The sequence below is a fragment of the Oryctolagus cuniculus genome, chromosome 1 (genome assembly GCF_964237555.1).
Source record: "Oryctolagus cuniculus chromosome 1, mOryCun1.1, whole genome shotgun sequence".
Lineage (NCBI taxonomy): Eukaryota > Metazoa > Chordata > Mammalia > Lagomorpha > Leporidae > Oryctolagus > Oryctolagus cuniculus.
In genome coordinates this window covers 60,938,005-60,958,150 of record NC_091432.1, presented here as the reverse complement: position 1 = coordinate 60,958,150, position 20,146 = coordinate 60,938,005, and the positions used below count along the sequence as shown (strand labels likewise).

At 35.5% G+C, this 20,146-nt stretch overlaps 1 pseudogene; it reads left to right on the top strand.

Moving 5' to 3' along the window:
* Positions 1 to 13,504: 13,504 nt before the first annotated feature.
* Positions 13,505 to 14,480, top strand: LOC100355918 (olfactory receptor 52E8-like; annotated as a pseudogene).
* The last annotated feature ends 5,666 nt before the right edge of the window (positions 14,481 to 20,146 follow it).

Sequence of the window (20,146 nt, the reverse complement as noted above, 5' to 3'; positions counted from 1 at the left end):
CTACAATTCTGCGGGGAATCTCTTTGGGCACACTGCATCTATGGAGTTCTTCCCATTAATATGTTATTGAAAGTTGAGTATACTGCTGTCTGTAGATGTGTCTGTGTATGCAATGCTCACACACACACGAGAGAGAGCGAGAGTAGTGCAGGAGGGAGGGAGGGAGGGAGGGAGAAAAGAGAGAGAGAAGAAGGAGGAGGAGAAGGAGAAAAGGAGGAGGAGAGGAAGAGGGAGAAGAAGAAGAAGAAGAGGAAGGGGGGGAGATGAGGAGGAGGAGAGGAAGAGGAGGGAGAAGAGGAGGAGGGGAGGAGGAAGAACAAGAAGAAGAAGAGGGGGATGGGGATAAGGGAGAAAGCAACTGACAGTTTCAGAGAAGCATCAACATGGTAGGAAATTCAAGGTGCACAGGAATGGACATCCTTAAATGGGTGAATTCCAATACATATAAATTGCATTCTCAGTGGTCAACTCTAATGCTTTAGAAAACAATTAATCTCAGATTCACAAACTTCAGTTATTTGTTGATTATACTAATGATCTTGCAATGCCCAACCCTTTTCAACTTGTACTGTTTCCTTGTGGTTTTTCAGACAAATCTCAGTATTCTACCTATTTTTTGCACATTTTGTCAATGGTTTATGCTTGACTAGTGTTTTCCTTATTTTATCTTGTTACATAGCAAGTACTTAACAATTAGATTTTTAATGCTTTTAAAAACTCAGATTTAAAATCCATATAGTAAAGTGGGTTTGATGGATTTATTTAAATGTATGATTATAAATAATGCAAAGTCTTACACTTTGAAATATCTTTCTTAAAATTTCCTAAATCTTATTCTGGTGACTGGGACTACCCACCCACCTATCCCCAAACTCAAGGCACTCTATCCATGTTCCCTCTTTTAGAGCTCTCCCTTCAAGACACTCCCCAATCTCTACTTGCATTCATATAGTTGAATAGATGCTCCACGGAGCTCCAGAACTATGAAATCATGCATGTGCCTTTTTGCTGCTCCCAATTTTATGATAGTGGCCTAAAGAGCAAGTTCATGCCATTGAGGGGTACAGTATTTATTTCATAGACTTTTATGTGTTTGGGCTAGTTTGGGCTGCCCAAAGAATGCTCTGGGGTGATTTGAATTGTTTATATCGTAACACAACTGTCAAAGAATGTTCGTGTAGGGATCTGTACAACTTATGGGCCTAAACTTAAACCTATCCAGAGGTTGAGAATCTTTTTTCTGCCAAGAGTCATTAGAATATTTATAACATCATTCACCAGCCATACAAAATTATCAACTTAGCCTGCTATAAATTTACTGAAATTTAAGTAGTGCTTGCAGTTGCCTTGGCAGGACCAGTCAAATGATTTCATGGGCTTCATATAGTTTATGTGCTGGACATTTCCCACCCCTGTGTACTAGATCAATATATGTGGAACTACCATCAGCCCAGAACTGGTCCTCAAGTCTTACCAGTCAATACTTTTTCAGAATTCATTTTTTATGATTCTCTTACTATAGATTAGTTTGTTAATTTTATATTAATTACATTATATTATATATATATATATTGTAATGGCTTTTTTAACTCAAAAATATGCCTGTAAGATTCACTGACGTGATTGCATATCATTGTAGTTTGTTACTTTTCATTTTGTACAAGATTCCTTCATATAAATATACTTAAGCTAATTCACTATTTTGTATAGACATTTTATTTTAGCTAGGTTTTTACTATGTTTATGAATAAAGTGTTTATGAATATTTCTATACTTGTTGCTTGGGAAACATTTTCAGTGAATACCTCCTGGGAATATGATTGCTAGGGGATAGGAAAAATACAGTTTTAGCCTTTATAGAAAATACTAATCAATTTTCCAAAATCATGTACCATTGACATGTCCATTAGTTATATCTGAGCATTCCAGTTGCTGCCATCATTACCAGAATTATTATTTTCATCTCTGTGTGAGAGGGTATTTATTTGATGTTATTATGCTACTAAGGAACACTATCATGCTGTTTTAAAATGTATTTCTATAATCATTAGAGTAATGAAAATTATGTATATTGGTCACTTTTATGCCCTCTTTACTATAACACTTTTTCCAGTTTGTTTCTATTTCTTTTCATTTGGGTTATTCATGTTTTTTATATAAAGTTATGAAAGTTATTTTATATTCCACAGATGTATGAACATAGAAGATATTTTACCAAGTGAAACATGTCAGGCATGGATATTGTATGATCTCACTTATATGTGGAATCTAAAACTCACACCCATAGTAGCAGAAAGTAGAATAGTCATTACTAGGGAATAGGGGATATCATTCAAAGAGCAAAACCTTCAAGCCATGAGTAAGTTCTGGGGATAAATGTACAGCATGGATATTTATGGATATGTTCATCACTTTAATTGAGTAATGATGTAAACATACAGCAAACCATCATGTGCAGACTTTGAATATTTATATCATCTTTATTTGATAAGTACTTTAAAACATAAAATAATTAACTCATCAATTAAGAAGCAGAACAGCTAATTTCAATGTGATATCTCTAAGATATCTTTGCTGTTTCCACAACATGCCACCTATATGGTCTATTGTCTAATTCTCTATCTTAACTATATAAATGGCAGAGCAACAGTAAAGAACAGATTCGCAAGGCCTTCTACCTAAAGCCATCTCTCTTCAAAACCAGATCAGGTTAGCTGTCTTTCTTCTCTTTTCAAATAAAATCATTTTTTTAGATTATATTCTTTTTATTTTTTTATTTGTCAAACCAACGGTTAAGAATGTTATGCTACCCTAGTTATATGATCTGTGGTTATTTTAAGATCACATATATATATAGGGTCAAATGGCCATTTCTCCATTCAAATATTGTTTATAGCCATTTTCTATATTCCCACTAAACTAGGGTCTCTTGCTTTTTACTTAGTAAATTTCTTATTTTGTGAAGTACTAAGCCCTTTTACTGTAATGTAAATTTAAAATGGGTTCTCTCAAAAAAAAGGGGGGGGGGAAGGAAGGAAAGTGGGAAACAGGGGGAGGGAAATTTGTTGATAAGAATAGCATACCACCTCAAGTCTTGCCTACAGAAACAAAACAAAGAAACCCAGAACCAAAAATGCATCCACTTTACTCACTACAAGACCTATATAAATGTAAATTGCTTTCTGTGATTTTTTTCTTTAAAAAATTTTCGTTTTTTTTATGTAAATTTATCTTAATCATGATATAACTTACCTTGGTCTTTAAATCTCTAAGAAATATCCCTATGCATACCCTTGGGCCACACTAATTTTAATGTTGAGTATACTGTATTTGTATTTTTTCTTCTAACCTTGCTTCCCCTGGAATGGGGATCATATTTTCTTCCTGTCTGTAGGTTGCAACTTTCTTTTTGAGAGTTTCCTTTACTCTGCAGGTTTGTTTTTTAAGTTTGATGTAATTTTGTTTCTCTATTTTTGCTTTTGTTTCCTGTGTTTTTAAGTTATATCCAAAAAAACTTGCTAAGACCAATGTCAAGAACCTTATTGCCAGGGCTGACGCTGTGGCTCACTTGGCTAATCCTCCGCCTGCAGCGCCAGCACCCCATATGGGTGCTGGGTTCTAGTCCTGGCTGCTCCTTTTCCAGTCCAGCTCTTTGCTGTGGCCTGGGAAGGCAGTGGAGGATGGCCCAAGTGCTTGGGCCTCTGCACCCTCATGGGAGACCAGCAGGAGGCACCTGCTCTTGGCTTCGGATTGGCATAGCGCCAGCCATAGCGGCCATTTGATGGGGTGAACCGACGGAAGGAAGACCTTTCTCTCTGTCTCTCTCTCTCACTGTCTAACTCTGTCAATAAAAAAAAATCTTGCCTATTTTGCTTCTAAGAGTTTTACAGTTTCTTTCATCAGTGTTATATATTTTCAGTGAAAAAAATCTTTATGTAAATAAGTTTTCAACTTGAAAATAACAAATTTCTAGATAAACAAATTCACCAAAAAGATTTTAACAATAGGAAACTTGTAAAATCTGTAGTGTTCTGGGTATTAAAGAAATTGAATATATAAATAAGAAAAAAATCCAAAGAAATACCCATGACAATGTATTTCACTAACTTAGTTTTTCAAATACAATAAAGGAAAAAATAAAACTAGTCTCACAATTTTCCAGAAGATAGGCAAAAGGGCAATTTTTATTAGATAGTACAACCCCTTTTATGAGACTTGTACAACTGATATAAAAACCCAAAAAACATTGTATACTAAAGGAAAATTAATGAATGTAGATTAAAAAAATCCTAATTGAAACAGTAGTAAGTTAAATCTAGTGATATTTTAAGTATTCTGAGTATTTTAGGTATTACAAGTATTCAGTAATATCCCAAGAGTTACGTTTGATTCGTTTTCATAATCATTTAAGATCCAGCACAGTATGGAAATAAAGTTTAAAGTTTATCTCAATATATCTGGAGAAAACACTTGATAAAAATTAGCATCATATTGTGTTAAAAACTTGAAAACTGGAAATAAATGCATCTTGTTTTATATGTTACAGAATCCCTAGAAAAATTGTAGTATTTACCAAGATTGAACAATATAGTTTTTTGTTCTCAAAACTGGGAGCAAGTCAGGAATAGTCATGTTCACTCTTTTACTCTAAATTGTACTGGAGACCCCAGCTCCTGCCAAAAGACAAAGGTGAATGAGATACAAATTATAAAGTAAGAGAGTTTGAAAGAAGAAATATTAGTCATTATCATATTTGAGATAATTGTTCATGTAATTAAAAAATCTGCCAATAAATTATTGCAATTAATTGAATCTCTTTGTGCAAAATCAATATACAAAGATCAATTATACATTGATATAGCTGTAACAAATATATAATATAAATATTTTTAAATAATGTATTTAAGATATTATGAACAATGTCCAATGCTTGTGAATAAATTCAAAGGAAGTATAAAGAACACCAGTATCTGATATTAGAGTGTCTGGGATTCAGCTGCACATCTGCTTCCAATTTAGCTCCTCCCAATGTGCATGTTAGAAGGCAACAGATTGTACCCCAGTATTTGGGTTTCCACTACCCATAAGAGAGACCTGGATGGAATTCCTGGCTCCTGGCTCACTCTCTCTCTCTCTCTCTTTCTCCTCCTTTCCTCCCTTTCTCTTTCTGTCACTTTCAAATAAATACATAAAACATTTATGAAAAGAATTCTGTACAAAGCACATTACTATTATTTTGGAAAAATATAATAAAGATAAGGAAGACTCAATATTGTAAAAATGTCAAATTTATTAATGAATTTTAGGCAGCCTCAATAAAAACCTCAGGAAAGTCTGTGTGTTTGTGTATGCATGTGTATGCACTTACCATCTAGTTCATGTAAAGATAATATATGTTCAAAGAGTCACAGAGAGACAAAATAATATTGAACAAAACAAGCACTACTGTAGCACTTACATTGCCAGATGAGAAGATGTATTATAAAGCTAGACAAATTAAGATAGTGCAGTATAGCTACAAATATAGATAACTATAATAATAGAATAAAAAAAGTCTACATTGATTTTTAAAGGTCACTTGATTTATAATGAAAATATCACAGCATTGCTCTGGTATAAATAAACATTTTTCAAAATAAGATGTTTGAATTCTTTTTTTTTTTTTTTTTTTAACAGGCAGAGTGGACAGTGAGAGAGAGAAAGACAAAGAGAAAGGTCTTCTTGTCCGTTGGTTCACCCCCCAATGCCGCTGCTGCCGGCGCGCTGCGGCCGGCGCACCGTGCTGTTCCGAAGCCAGGAGCCAGGTGCTTCTCCTGGTCTCCCATGGGGTGCAGGACCCAAGGACTTGGGCCATCCTCCACTGCACTCCCAGGCCACATCAGAGAGCTGGCCTGGCTGGCGCCCCAACCGGGACTAGAACCCGGCTCACTAGGCTAATCCTCCACTGTGCTTGAATTCTTAAATACCACTATGTAAAATCATGAATCTTGACATCTGCTATCACTTTTATGGAAACATCTCCAGAAGCCTTGTAGCTGTAAATATGCAATGAAAAATAGTAAGGCTTATATAAGAAAATATGTAAGAATATTTTTACGAACTGAAGATAGGGAAATAGCATTTACAGACAGCATTTTAAAAAATAATCACATTTCAGGATGGTAAAGAAAGCAGCTCTGAAAATCCACTCCTACATAAAATCAACAAGAACACTGTCAAAATTTATCAAAACCAGCTTATTTTGCAGTTGGGAGTTACCAAAGACTTGCCGCAATACAGAAACGCTAATCAAGTAAAAAAAATGGCTGAGTCTTAGTAATAACAGTGACCTTTGTGGTGTTGCAACTGGGCTTACCCATGTCCCTTTTCTACAACTCTCATCAGCCTCTTAACTACAATGGTTGTGAAAATCAGCACCTCAGTAGCCACATGAGGGAACAGAACTGATTTGGTATGCTTCAAAGAGGTCTATTTCAAGAGAATTGTCATTATGAACTGTCTGGCAGTTTGCTTGGAAGCCCCATCTCAAAAAGTACATATATAATTGACCAAACTCAAAGCCCATTCATTGTGAACAGCTTTTCACTGAGCTATTTATGAAATAATCAGCAGAAATTATTTGATATCACAGCTTTCTGGAACAGGAATAACAGTTGGAGCTAACAAGAAACTTACTAAAACAAACCTCAAAAAATATTATTAAATCAATTGATGATGGCTGGCGCCGCAGCTCACTAGGTTAATCCTCCACCTAGCGGCGCCGGCACACCGGGTTCTAGTCCTGGTTGGGGCGCCGGATTCTGTCCTGGTTGCCCCTCTTCCAGGCCAGCTCTCTGATGTGGCCAGGGAGTGCAGTGGAGGATGGCCCAAGTGCTTGGGTCCTGCACCCCATGGGAGACCAGGAGAAGCACCTAGCTCCTGCCATCGGATCAGCGCGGTGCGCTGGCTGCAGCGCGCCAGCCTTGACAGACATTGGAGGATGAACCAACGGCAAAACAAGAAGACCTTTCTCTCTGTCTCTCTCTCTCACTATCCACTTTGCCTGTCAAAAAAAAAAAAAAAATCAATTGATGATAAAGGATTTTTCAAAACTCCAATATATTTCTGAGGAGCCAGAAAGTTACACACATGAACGTGATTATAAAAATGCCACAGAAAGATCTGAAATGTCCCTAATTTGTCACATCTGGCTGATTTTGAAGAGATAATATTAAAATATAGAATGTGGCTCATTCTACAGGAAATGTCTGGTGTGTTCAAGAAGCCATTTTCACAGATATACACTTAGTGGAATTTTACTTTTATGATGCATACATCTGCATTTTTTCAAGAATAAAAACCAGAGTACTATGAATATAATGCAAAGTCCCCCCCCCAAAAAAAAAAAAAACACTAGCAAGCCAAATGCAACAGCATATTAAAGGATTATACTCATACATCATGACCAAGCATGTTGTATCTATTGATTACAAGGGTGACTCAACATAGAAGAACCAATCAATGCAATACACTTTACTAGAATGAAAAGGGGAAAGTTGTCCACTCAGTTTACAGTGGAAAAGTATTTAACAAAGTTCAGCACCTTTTGTGATAAAAGCACTCAGCAAACTAACAAATAAAAGGAAATTTCTTTACATAAAGGGCAATTATGAAAAATCCACAGTTCCCAACATTCTTGAGTAGTCAAAGAATTTTAAACTGAAAAGCAAAATTAGGATTTACATTTCCTTACGTAAAAACTTATTATAAAACTAAGGTTTAAAAACACTTGGTACTGGAATATGACCGGTGCCGTGGCTCACTAGGCTAATTGCAGAGCCAGCACACCGGGTTCTAGTCCCAGTCGGGGCGCCGGATTCTGTCCCGGTTGCCCCTCTTCCATGCCAGCTCTCTGCTGTGGCCAGGGAGTGCAGTGGAGGATGGCCCAAGTCCTTGGGCCCTGCACCCCATGGGAGACCAGGAGAAGCACTTGGCTCCTGCCATTGGATCAGCATGGTTGTGCCGGCCGCAGCGCGCCAGCCGTAGCAGCCATTGGAGGGTGAACCAACGGCAAAGGAAGACCTTTCTCTCTGTCTCTCTCTCACACTGTCCACTCTGCCTGTCAAAAAAAAAAAAAAAAAAAACACTTGGTACTGGAATAAAATAGATATATAAATCAGTGGAGTAGAATTAAGAGATGAAAAATAAACCCATATGTTTTAGTCAATTGATTTTTTTGTATTATCACTCATGGAGGAAAATGGTCTCTTCAACAAATGATGCACAGACGTTTGGAAAAGAATAAAATGGAGTACTTAACTCACTCTAAATACAATATCAAGTTAAAGTGGATCAAAAACATAAATATAGCCAAATCAATAAGACCCTTATTAGAATAAATCATAGGGTTAAACCTTCATGACCTCAGTTTTGGTTTATTACATGGGACAATGAAAACAAATCAATTCAGAAAACAAATAAATTTGAATTAATAATTTTTGTGAATCAACACTACTAAAAGTATAAAAACAATTCATAGAATGGAAGAATTCTGGAAAATGATCTGGCAAGGATCTAGTATTCAGAATACTCAATGAAGAATTCCTACAACCCCAAAATGTAAAAACCAACAACTCAGTAAGGAAAATGGGTTGCTTCAATTGACATTTCTCTAAAGGATATATACAACTGGTCTATATTCCCCTGAAAGCCCATGAAGAGATGCTCAACATCATTAGTCATTAGGAAACTTTAAATTGAAAACAAAAAGAGTCCATTCTGTTCTGTTGCTTCTCCACTGAAAATTTCTCAATGAGTCCCCTGTAAAAGTGGTCCTTTCTTTGTTTTTCTGCTATCTTTCTGTGGCTGAGGTCAGCATGCCTTCTAACTATTCAAAATGGCTATTATCCAAAAGAAAGAGGGCAAGAAATACTGGCAAGAATATGGAGAAAGGGGAACTCTTAGACTATTGGTAGGAATGCAAAATTATTGCAACCATTTTGGAAAAAAGTATAGAGAATTGTTATAAAAAAAAGAGAATTGTTATAAAAAAAAAAAAAACTAGGACTAGACATACAATATAATCCAGCAATTCTACTACTGGATATATATCCAAAAGATATGAACACCTTGTATCAAAGAGATACCTGTACCAAGAATTTGACAATAGCCAAAACATGGAATCAACCAAGGTGTCCATAATCAGATGAATGGATAAAGAAAATGGCTGAATAATATTTAGCTATAAAAAAGAATGAAATTCTATCATTTGCATTAAAATGGTTGCACCTGAAGGACATCACATTGAGTGAAATAAGCTGGACACAAAAAGACAAATATCACATGTTCTTCCTTATATAGGGTAGCTAAAATTTTTTTAAAAAATCAAAAATAATAACTAAAGTAGAAATGCCTATGCAGATCAGTATTGCTGCAAATTAGTTTTGTCAAGCATTGTTTTATATCTTTGTAAAATTGTTAAGAATTATACAATACTACAGTTTTAATGACCTGTGATTATTTTAAAATTTACTGTATATGAGTGAAATTAATCTTTTCATTTGATTATCATTCATAGCTCTAGCTTATTTTCCCTATGAACCATGATGTTTTTACTTTTTACTTGTTGAGCTCTCAATTAAGTGGAGCATTAAGCCTTTGACTATAATGTGAATTAAAAATAAGTTATCTTAAAAACAAAAGAAAAAGGAAAAAAAAGAGACCTCATTTGATACACACTATAATGGCTATACTTTATAAAAATGAAAAATAAGTGTCGAAGAGGCTATGAGAAATCAGAACACTCATAAATTGCTGGGAAGAATGTATATTTACAGGGATCATGCTTGGTTCTGTGGTTAAGACTAGGAACACTTGGGTTAGTGTAAAACTGTGTTTCTGATCTGGCTAACTGCTAACACACACTGTGAGGAAGAAGATGATGGCTTAAATACATGGACCCCTGCCTCCCATGTGGGAGACTTAGATGGAGTTCTGCACTCCTGGCTTCAGCCTGGCCCAGCATGAGATGTTGCAATATTTGGGCAGTGAACAGCAGATGGAAGTTATTTTTCTGTCTGTCTCTCTGTCTCCTTCTCTCTGTCTGTCACTATGCCTTTAAAATAAGTTTCAAAAAATTTAACAAGAGTGTCAATGTGTGTAATCACTATGGAAAATAGTTTGGCACTTCTTCCTACTGTTAAACATAGAATTACTATAAGACCCAATAATTCATCTTCTTAGTATGAACCCAAATAGTTCTTTAAACAAAAATTTGCACAAGAATGTTCATAGCAGAACTACTCCAGACAGCCAAAAGTTGTAAACAAACCAAATATCCATCAAATGAGGAATACACAGACAAAATGTGATGTATCCCTACAATGGAATATTATTTAGCCATAAAAAGATATAAAGTATTGATACACTTTACAATAAAATGCAACTTGAAATCATTACACTAAGTGGAAGAAGACAGACACAAAAGGCTACATACTGCATGTTAAATTTATATGAAATACTCAGAATAAATTAACAGAGCAAACATATACCAAAAGTAGATAAATAGTTTTCAGGAGCTGAGAGGTGGGACGAATGGGGAGTAAATGCTTGCAGAATACAGAATTTGCTTCTGGAATAAAAAGTTTTCTGGAACTAAATACAGGTAATTGCTGCACAGTATTGAGAATGCACTGAGAGCCATTGAATTGTGAAGTTGATAATTATTAAAATGATAATGTGTTATATGTATTTTAAAATTAATAAAAAAGGTTACTAGTAATGTAGATACCCAACAATGCCCAAGGGATATTTCCATCATTCTTAGATTGATATAAAGAAAGCTAAAGAAGAAGGAAGGAGGAGAAAAGACAAATAGGACTTATCAGAAATATTACATGAAATAACAAGAACTGACAATTGACCAAGCAATAGGCATGATGTTCAGAGGTTTCCCTAGAGCTTCTCTTCAGCTGGTGCCAGGACAAAGGGGAATTAATATTCATTCAATCTCAATGCCTCAGACTCCCTGGCACCTGGAGACTTTGTTACGAGTTTCCTATCCCAACAAATTTGCACACAAAGACATTTTGCTAAAATCTCTCGGGGTGTATTGAGGCTTTATTTTAATCTTTATTCTAATTTTTATGCATTTCAAAAATTGAATGCACAGTAGGCACATGACTCCCTAAGACAGAGGACAGAATCTTGGTAAGTGATCAATAAATTTATACTATGCATACTTAAGATTGGTATTTGGACTCACAAAAATTGACCCAAGGCCTAGAATACTGGTGTGGAAAGTAAAATGATACATATCAGTGGGCTAGGAAGAGACAGAAGGAAGAATACAATGAAAATAAATTATAGAGAAAAATGTTTCTTGGGCATCTATAATATTACAGGCATCTATGGTCTCCTTCAAGTCACTCAATAATAATCTGAGGTAAATAGTACTGCACCTATTTCTGAATGAAACTGAAACCCGGAAGGTATATTAACTTACCTTAGGTCACAAAGCCAGGAAGATAATAATCAGCAGAATTAGGACTGTATACCATACCATTGTGCCAGTATATTCAATAATTCACGATTTTGTTTATTTGTCCTACATATACCACCTTATAATGATACAGTGTGTGATACATAAAGTGCAGAAAGAAATCTCATAACATGCAAAAAAGATAAAATAATTAATTAAACTCCCTTACACACAGAATGACTGGACATATACCCTGATATAGAGATTCATATGGTGATCAGCTTTTCCTCTGTCTTCATGTTATGTATTTCAAAGGGATTCAATTGAATTAAAATTTAATTATTAGGAGACCTGAATTTATAATCAGGGTGATGATAAAAAAGAAGAGGTACAAAGTAAAAAGCTTAGATATACCAATAATAAAGAGTATCTTTTGAACTAGCTGATAATATGCATACTAAAGAATTTGACTTTGTCCAAAAAGAGATCTAATCATTGCTTCTGGCTTCTAGGAAGAAATCTAAATCATATTTGCAAACAATGTAATTGTTTAAAGTGAAGAATGGCCATATCAAATCTGAAAGTAGAGATTGACCATGCCATAAAAACCCATTAATATAACTTAGGATGGGTCCTTTATGTCATGTGGCATTAGTCAACCTGAAGGCTGAGTTCAGCCATGATGAAAATTAGTGAATCAAACAAGCAATCCCTACCATGTAATGAAGTCCCAGAAAAATGCTGGACACCAAAGTGAGTGAGCTTCCCCGCTTGTATGACTCTGTGCATATTGTCACACATACTGCTGGGAATGCTATACATCCTGACTCCATGAGAGGATAACGGATGCTTCAAATTTAGAAACCTCACTGTCACTTTCTACCCTAAGCATCTTTTCTGTGGTCTGATTTTAATCTATATTCTTTCCTTGTAAGAAACTGTAGCTACGAGGATAATAGCTGTCAATGAGTTCTATGAGTCCTTCTATTGAGTTACTGAACCTGGGTGTAGTTTTTGGAGAATTCCCTAAACTTGTAATTGATATCAGAAGTAAGGGAATTTCTTGGAAATGGGGCTCTCAGACTTTGCAGCTTAGCAAGCACCATTTAACATATCAGACCTCATGTCATGTTCTTTTCAACTGTTGCAGATGTGAACAGACTCTTAAAAAAGAAATTTGTGAGGACACAACTTTGTAAGTCAAAATTTCCTCTTGCTAACTTATCTTATGTTCTCTCTTGGGTATGCTGTGCTTTGAGATATATGGACCCCAGAAATGTATGATCTGCTACTAGGCTCTCAGTTCTGTCTCTTTTTCTACTTCTTTGGAGGGGGATAGAGATAAGGGTCACTAACACTTTAATCATCATAGAAAATCTCAATATCTCATCACATAAATCACATTAATCTAGATTATTTGATTCTTCCCTATCTCTTACTTTTCTTTCTCTTTCATTTCACTACTTCCATTAGCAAGTTTTACAAAGACAGACACAAAGTAATGTATATAGTCTAGGTTCAAATCTTATTTGTTCTGCTTAGCTCTGTAAACAATGGGAGGTAAATTAACTGATCAAATGCTTTCTCTTTCCTCAAAACAGATACCTGCAGAATCTGTGTCATAGAATTTGGGAATATAAACATAATATACACAAATAGTGGTAGACAGGACAACTGAAAAATAGTAGATATTAAATTAATGATTACTATGATTATTGCAGAAGTTGTTATGGTTATCAATCTTATTGTTTCCTCTTATTGTCTAATTTTTTGAGGAAGTGGAGTAAGAGCATTTACCCACTCATAGCACACAGTCTTAGAAAGGAGATGGTATTAGCATCTACTTGAAGCCCAGCCTCTCACATCTATAATACAGGTGAGGTATGTTACTAGAATCATTTTTGGAGAGTTGAAAGAAGAAAAAGAATCAAAGCTCTTTGGAGAAATTTATTCTTAATGGCAATTTTTTGGGAATTAAAAAAAAATTGTAGATCTGTTAAAGTTGGATGAATTGCCCAATGGGAACTGGCTACAACGTTTAAAACCATGACCACCATCAGCCTGCAGAAGAATGTCTTCTCCCAATGTTACTGAGTTCCACCCTTCCTCGTTCCTGTTGATGGGGATTCCTGGACTGGAAGATGCACAAACCTGGTTTGGCTTTCCCTTCTGTGTTGTGTACCTGACTGCTCTTTTTGGAAATCTTATGATTCTGTTTGTGATTTGGACTGACCATAGCCTCCATCAACCCATGTTCTATTTCCTGGCCATGCTGTCAATGATTGACCTGAGTCTCTCTACAGCTACCATCCCCAAGATGCTGGGCATCTTTTGGTTCAGACTTCACGAGCTGTGCTTCGGGTGCTGTGTTGCTCAAGTCTTTTTTATTCACTTTTTCACAGTCATGGAGAGCATTGTCCTTCTTGCCATGGGCTTTGATCGCTATGTGGCTATTTGTAACCCCCTCAGATACACCATGATCCTTACCAACAGAATTATTGTTGTAATTGCTATGGTTGTGGTTTTAAGGAGCTTATGCATGATTACTCCCATCATTTTTCTCCTTCTGAGACTACCTTACTGTGGACGTAGAATCATCCCTCATACCTATTGTGAGCACATGGGAGTGGCACGTCTGGCTTGTTCCAGCATCAGTGCTAATGTCTACTTTGGTCTTGGCAATATTTCTATCTTGTTTATGGATGTGCTTCTTATCATTATTTCCTATGCTAGGATTTTATGCACTGTCTTCCACCTCCCTTCCCAAGATGCCCGTATGAAGGCTCTTAATACTTGTAGTTCCCATCTCTGTGTAATCTTAGCATTCTTTGGCCCAGCTCTCTTCTCCTTCCTCACTCATCGCTTTGGTCATGGCATCCCCCAGTATATTCATATCCTCCTGGCTAATCTGTATATAGTCATCCCCCCTGCCCTCAATCCAGTCATTTATGGAATCAGGACCAAACAGATCCGGGAGCGGGTGAAGATTCTCTTTTCTAAAGACAGATTGAATGAACAGTAATTCATTCAGGTTATGAAACCAGGAAATCTAAAAAGATTGAAAAGTGATTAACAATTGCTTTCACCAGAATTGACTGTCATATTATGTTAATTGGAATAAGCCAGGCACAGGATGACAAATACCACATGATTTCACTCATATGTGAAATCTTTTTTTTTTCCATTTCTTAAATTTTTTTTATTTCTGACATTTTGAATTCTCTCTTAGAATTTCCATATCTCTATTGACATTATTGAATGCTATCGGTTTATGCATTCAAACCCTTAACAGAGTAATCCTAACTGTTTTAAACTCCTGGTGTAATAGTTTTTTTTTTTTAAACTTTTATTTAATGCATATAAATTTCCAAAGTACGACTTATGGATTACAATGGCTTCCCCCCCATACCGTCCCTCCCACCCACAACCCTCCCCTTTCCCACTCCCTCTGCCCTTCCATTCACATCAAGATTCATTTTCGATTATCTTAATATACAGAAGATCAGCTTAGTATACATTAAGTATGGATTTCAACAGTTTGCTCCCACACAGAAACATAAAATGAAAAATAATAGATGATTTTTTTTAAATGATGATGAAATCAGAGCAGACCTATTGTCATGTTTAATCCCAGTGAGAGTCATATGTGAAATCTTAAAAGTTGATCTATTAGAAATTTAAAGTGAAATGGTAGCTATCAAATTCTGAGGAGAGTTGGGGTGGAGTAAGAGATGGGGAAACGTTGATTAATGGTTACCAAGTTACAGTTAGGTAAGTGAAGAGTTCTGGTATTCCATTGCACAGTTTAGTAACTATAGATAATGATAATGCATGGTGTGTGTTTTAAAGCCAAAGAAAGGATTTTGAATGTTTTCATGAAAAATAAATGACAAATGTTTGAGAAGATAGATATGCTTACTGTCATGTGAACGTTACATAGTGTACACATGTATCTGTGGGTATCTGAACATCATGTGCACTCCATAAATATGTAAAGTTGCTAATTATCAGTTTAAAATTTACATAAATTTGATGCATATTTATGAAAATTGTGTGAATATTTGTGTTTATATATATACATGTATGTGTGAGAAATATCCATCACAATTGTTGGTGGCTTGTGTGTTTGTGTGTATCTGAATGTGTACTTGCAGTAAGAGTCTCTATTGACCCCTGACAAAGAACATATCATACAAGCTTCAAGGAAGAGCCCTTTAATTCATGAAAAGAAGAACTCTCTGCTAAAAATATATGTTTTTTGGGGGGCCGGTGCTGTGGTGCAGCAGGTTAATGCCCTGGTCTGAAGCGCTGGCATCCCATATGGGCACCAGTTCTAGTCCCAGCTGCTCCTCTTGAATAGGGGATATGTAAGCAAACCATTTTTTTCAAATACTCCAAAGAGATATCATAAAAATTAAAAGAAGAACAAGAAAGAAAGGAGCAGGGAAGTTGGGAGGAAGAGTGGGAAATAATATTATGTTCATAAACTGTATATATGAAATACATGAAATCTGTTCCTTTTATATAAAATAATCAACCAATGGAAAAAATATAGACACTAGAAGTGAAAAAATTAATGAAAACAGGTGATTTATAAGAAAATCTAATAGCCACATAATAAAGAGTTTCAGAATGTGAAATAAAAAATGAAGGACAGAATAACAAAGAAATTTCTACAACTGAAAAATTATTCAAGCCTTAATGCTGGCAGTTTTCAGAAGGGCTCAGTTAGGACTTAGGTACTATTTGATGGAAATTGTAAACAAAACAAACAAACAAAAATGTCCACTATTCCACAGGGGGAAAATATATTCAGAGAATGTCCAAATGGCACAAATAGAGAAAATGTCATAGACCAACATGATCATATCTTACTAGCATCAGAATTACCAAATGCAAAAGTGTATACTAAAAAAGGGTCTGCATGTCCTAAGAAAAAATGATTTTACATGGAATTCAGTGCTCATCCAATTCATTATCTATACTCAAGAACACAACCAATGACATTTTAAGAAATGTGACAAAAATTTGAGCTGAATCCTTTCCCAAAAGGGGAAAAATTTAAGATATATTCTAGCAAAAAAAAAAACACTTAAAAAGAGTATTTTACAGTACGAAAAACATGATTTATGCATAAAGGAAAGCAGAAAAAATATAAGTAAGTCAAAATAATTGCTGATAAACTGATTATGATAACATGATTTTAAGAAGAGATATTTAATGGATTTCCACTTTCAATACTGATAAACTACTTTATTTTAGATTAATTTCCACCAAGAAAAAAAATAGAAAAACTTCATTGAAGAGTTAAAAAATTAAATTTTTTAATGCATTGGAGAGTTAACAAATTAACAGAAAGACAAAGATCAAGATGCCAAAACAGACAAGCACACAAAAGACCTGAGTAGGGGTGGGTGTTTGGCCTAGCGTTAAGCAACCATTTAGGATGCTCATATCCTATTTGGGGAACCTGGGTTTGAGTCCTGGCTCCAATACAGATTCCAACTTGCTATAATATACACCCTGGGAGGCAGCATGTGATGGCTCAAGTAATTGTGTCCCTGCCATCACATGAGAGATCAGGATTGAGTTCTCCTGACCTCTGCCTTGCCAGAGTTGGCGAGCTCAAAAGGCTTCCATAGCCTTGGCAACTCATGACAAGAGCCTAGGGTGATTACTGAGGCCATAAACAAGAGTGTCAATTTGTTAAGTCAACAACAGGAGTCACTGTGCACTTACTCCTCATGTAGGATCTCTGTCCTTAATGTGCTGTACAGTGTGATTTAATGCTACAACTAGTACTCAAACAGTATTTTTCACTTGGTGTTTCTATGTGGGTGTAAATGTTGAAATCTTTACTTAATATATGCTAAATTGATCTTCTGTATATAAAGAAAATTGAAAATGAATCTTTGTGAATGGAAGGGGGGAGGGAGAGGAAAAGGGGAGGGTTGAGGGTGGGAGGGAAGTTATGGGGGGGTGAAGCCATTGTAATCCATAAGCTGTACTTTGGAAATTTATATTCATTAAATAAAAGTTAAAAAAAAAGTAAAACTAATGTGAGCAACTCAATAATAGAGAAGAGTAACTCTGTTACTAATTTTTGAATCAGTATGAAAAAGTCTTTAATCTGATAAAAATGTGCAGATATGAAAGATGGAAGATTTATGGTAATATATCTAATATTTCACCTGAGATCAGAAATAAGACAAAGATGTCACTGCTAATATTTCTACTCATAAAACTGGAAGCTCTACTACTTCAGAAAATAAGAGAAAAAATGAAAACACAAAATAAATTAGAAAGGGGAAATTAAAATTAGATTATTCACGACAGACTTGATTGTGTGTATGAGTGTGTGTGTTAGCAAGGTTTTGGGAATGAAAATTAGTACAGTCATTTTGTAGCAGAATAATGAGGGTCCTCAGAAAACTGGAAATGGGTCCAGCTGTCCCACTATTAGATACTTAAGCAAAGGAAATGAAATAAGCCTTTCAAAGAAATCACTCCTATGTTCATGACAGCACTATTCACAATAGCCGATATGGAATCAACATACATTTCTAACAGTGGGGGAATAGACAAAGAAAATGTGGCATATATACATGATGCAATATTATTCAGTCATAAAAAAGATTGAAATTTTGACATCAGCAGCAAAATGAATGGAGGTGGAGATCATTATATTAAATATATATGTATATATGAATATGAAACAGTGATTACTAGAAGTTTAGAAAAGTGGAGAGACAGGGGAAAGCTTGGATAATGGGCATCAAAACGCAGTTGGGTGAATGCAATGGTTTCTGGTATACCGCAGCATAATAAGGTTAACTACAGCTCACAATACCACGTTCTATTCTGTATAAAGAACTAAAACAGAAGAGCTAGTAGGCTCCAAATCAAAAAAAAAAAAAAAAAAAAAAAAAAAAAAAAAAAAAAAAAACAGAAATACTACTTGCCTGGTATGATCAGTTTATACTGGGTATATGTAGTGAAATATTGCACTGTATCATTGAAACTGTACAAGTATTATCTGTTAATTCAAATTTTAAAAATAAATACAAGGGGGCTGGCCCTGTGGCGTAATGGGTAAAGTTGCTGCCTGTAGGGCCGGCACCAGTTTGAGTCCCGGCTGCTCTACTTCCTATCCAGCTCTCTACTATGACCTGGGAAGGGAGTAGAAGATGGCCCAAGTCCTTGAGCCCCCGTACCAGCATGGGAGACCTGGAAGAAGCTCCTGGCTCCTGGCTTTGGACTGGTGCAGCTTCAGACGTTGCAGCCATCTGGGGAGTGAACCAGCAGATAGAAGACCTCTCTCTCTCTCTCTCTCTCTCTCTGCTTCTGCCTCTGCCTTTCTGTAATTCTGTCTTTTAAATGAATAAATAAATCTTAAAAAATAATAATAAATAAATAGAAGATATACCAAGTACCTGGTTTGTAATTATCATTTTTGAAAGTTCTCCACATCTGAGCTATATATTTAATGCAATGAATATTTCTGTGATTTTTTCATTTTTTTACTTTCAAAGTGTAATATATATTTAAAAAGTAATAAACCAGGTAACATTGAAGAACAACATTTCGGATTTATATTATTATATTCCCCATGCATTATGTAGCTTCACTAATTATCCTGGTGGATTACTTGTACAAAAGCAGACAAATCAGTAGAGCAATGTAGTTCCAAAACAGAAATACATACACCTAAATGTATGATTTATGACAAACACGGCACTGCAGAACACTAAAAAGTGAGAATGCAGAGACCTTGGGTTAAATGAGGCAACGTCAATTAAATAACCAATTTAGATCAGTTGGATATAGAAAATCAATAGTCTTCGCTCCTGCTTCATTGTCCTTTCAATGTGATACGTGATAACCTCCCATCCAGAGAGGAAGTTTTTTTCCCCCTACCTCCTTTGGATCTGTAAATGACTCCTTCTGACACTTGTAAACATGGTGCAAGAATTGGAATGAATTTGTGAATTGTAGTTTCTTGCTTCAGCGCTTGAACCTGAGAATGTCATGTGAATGAGTCCTTGCTGACCTGCTGAAGGATAAGCAGCTATGAGAAAGGGAACTGAAATGCCCCAGTTGTTGGCTTTTGGATCATTGTAGGGTATGAGACCATCCTTTGTCATGCAGCCAGCAGCTGAATTATGATTTGATTCATATGGAAGCCTGCTAAATGGGAAGGAAAAGAGCCCAGATGAGAAAAAATTTCTCATTGAACCTAAAGAATCTGGAGCCAAAAGAAATATTTTTATTAAAGTTACTTATTTTACAGAAGTCCATTATTTGACAAAACCTAAGTCATGCAACAGGATGCAAAATGCAAAATGCAAAAACTATAAAAAGAAAGGCTCACATTAAATAATCCTTTCTGTTGGTACAGATTGCTTATACCAAGGAAATGGATTTTGTGAATATTACACAATTTAGGCAATCATGAATTTTGAATAAGAACAATCATCATCATTGTATTCAAAATCCATATTCAGATGCCTAGAAACAGAAATGAATTAGGTTTTGGGTGCTGTCCAGTAGAGCATAATACAATGAGAGAGGAAGCTATGGTTCATGCAAGGGAATTATTATAATATTGAGTAATGTGATCAGATCAGTGCAAAAATGAGAAATAGCACTGTGGCCATGAAGTAAAACAAACTGTCATCAGCTTGATGG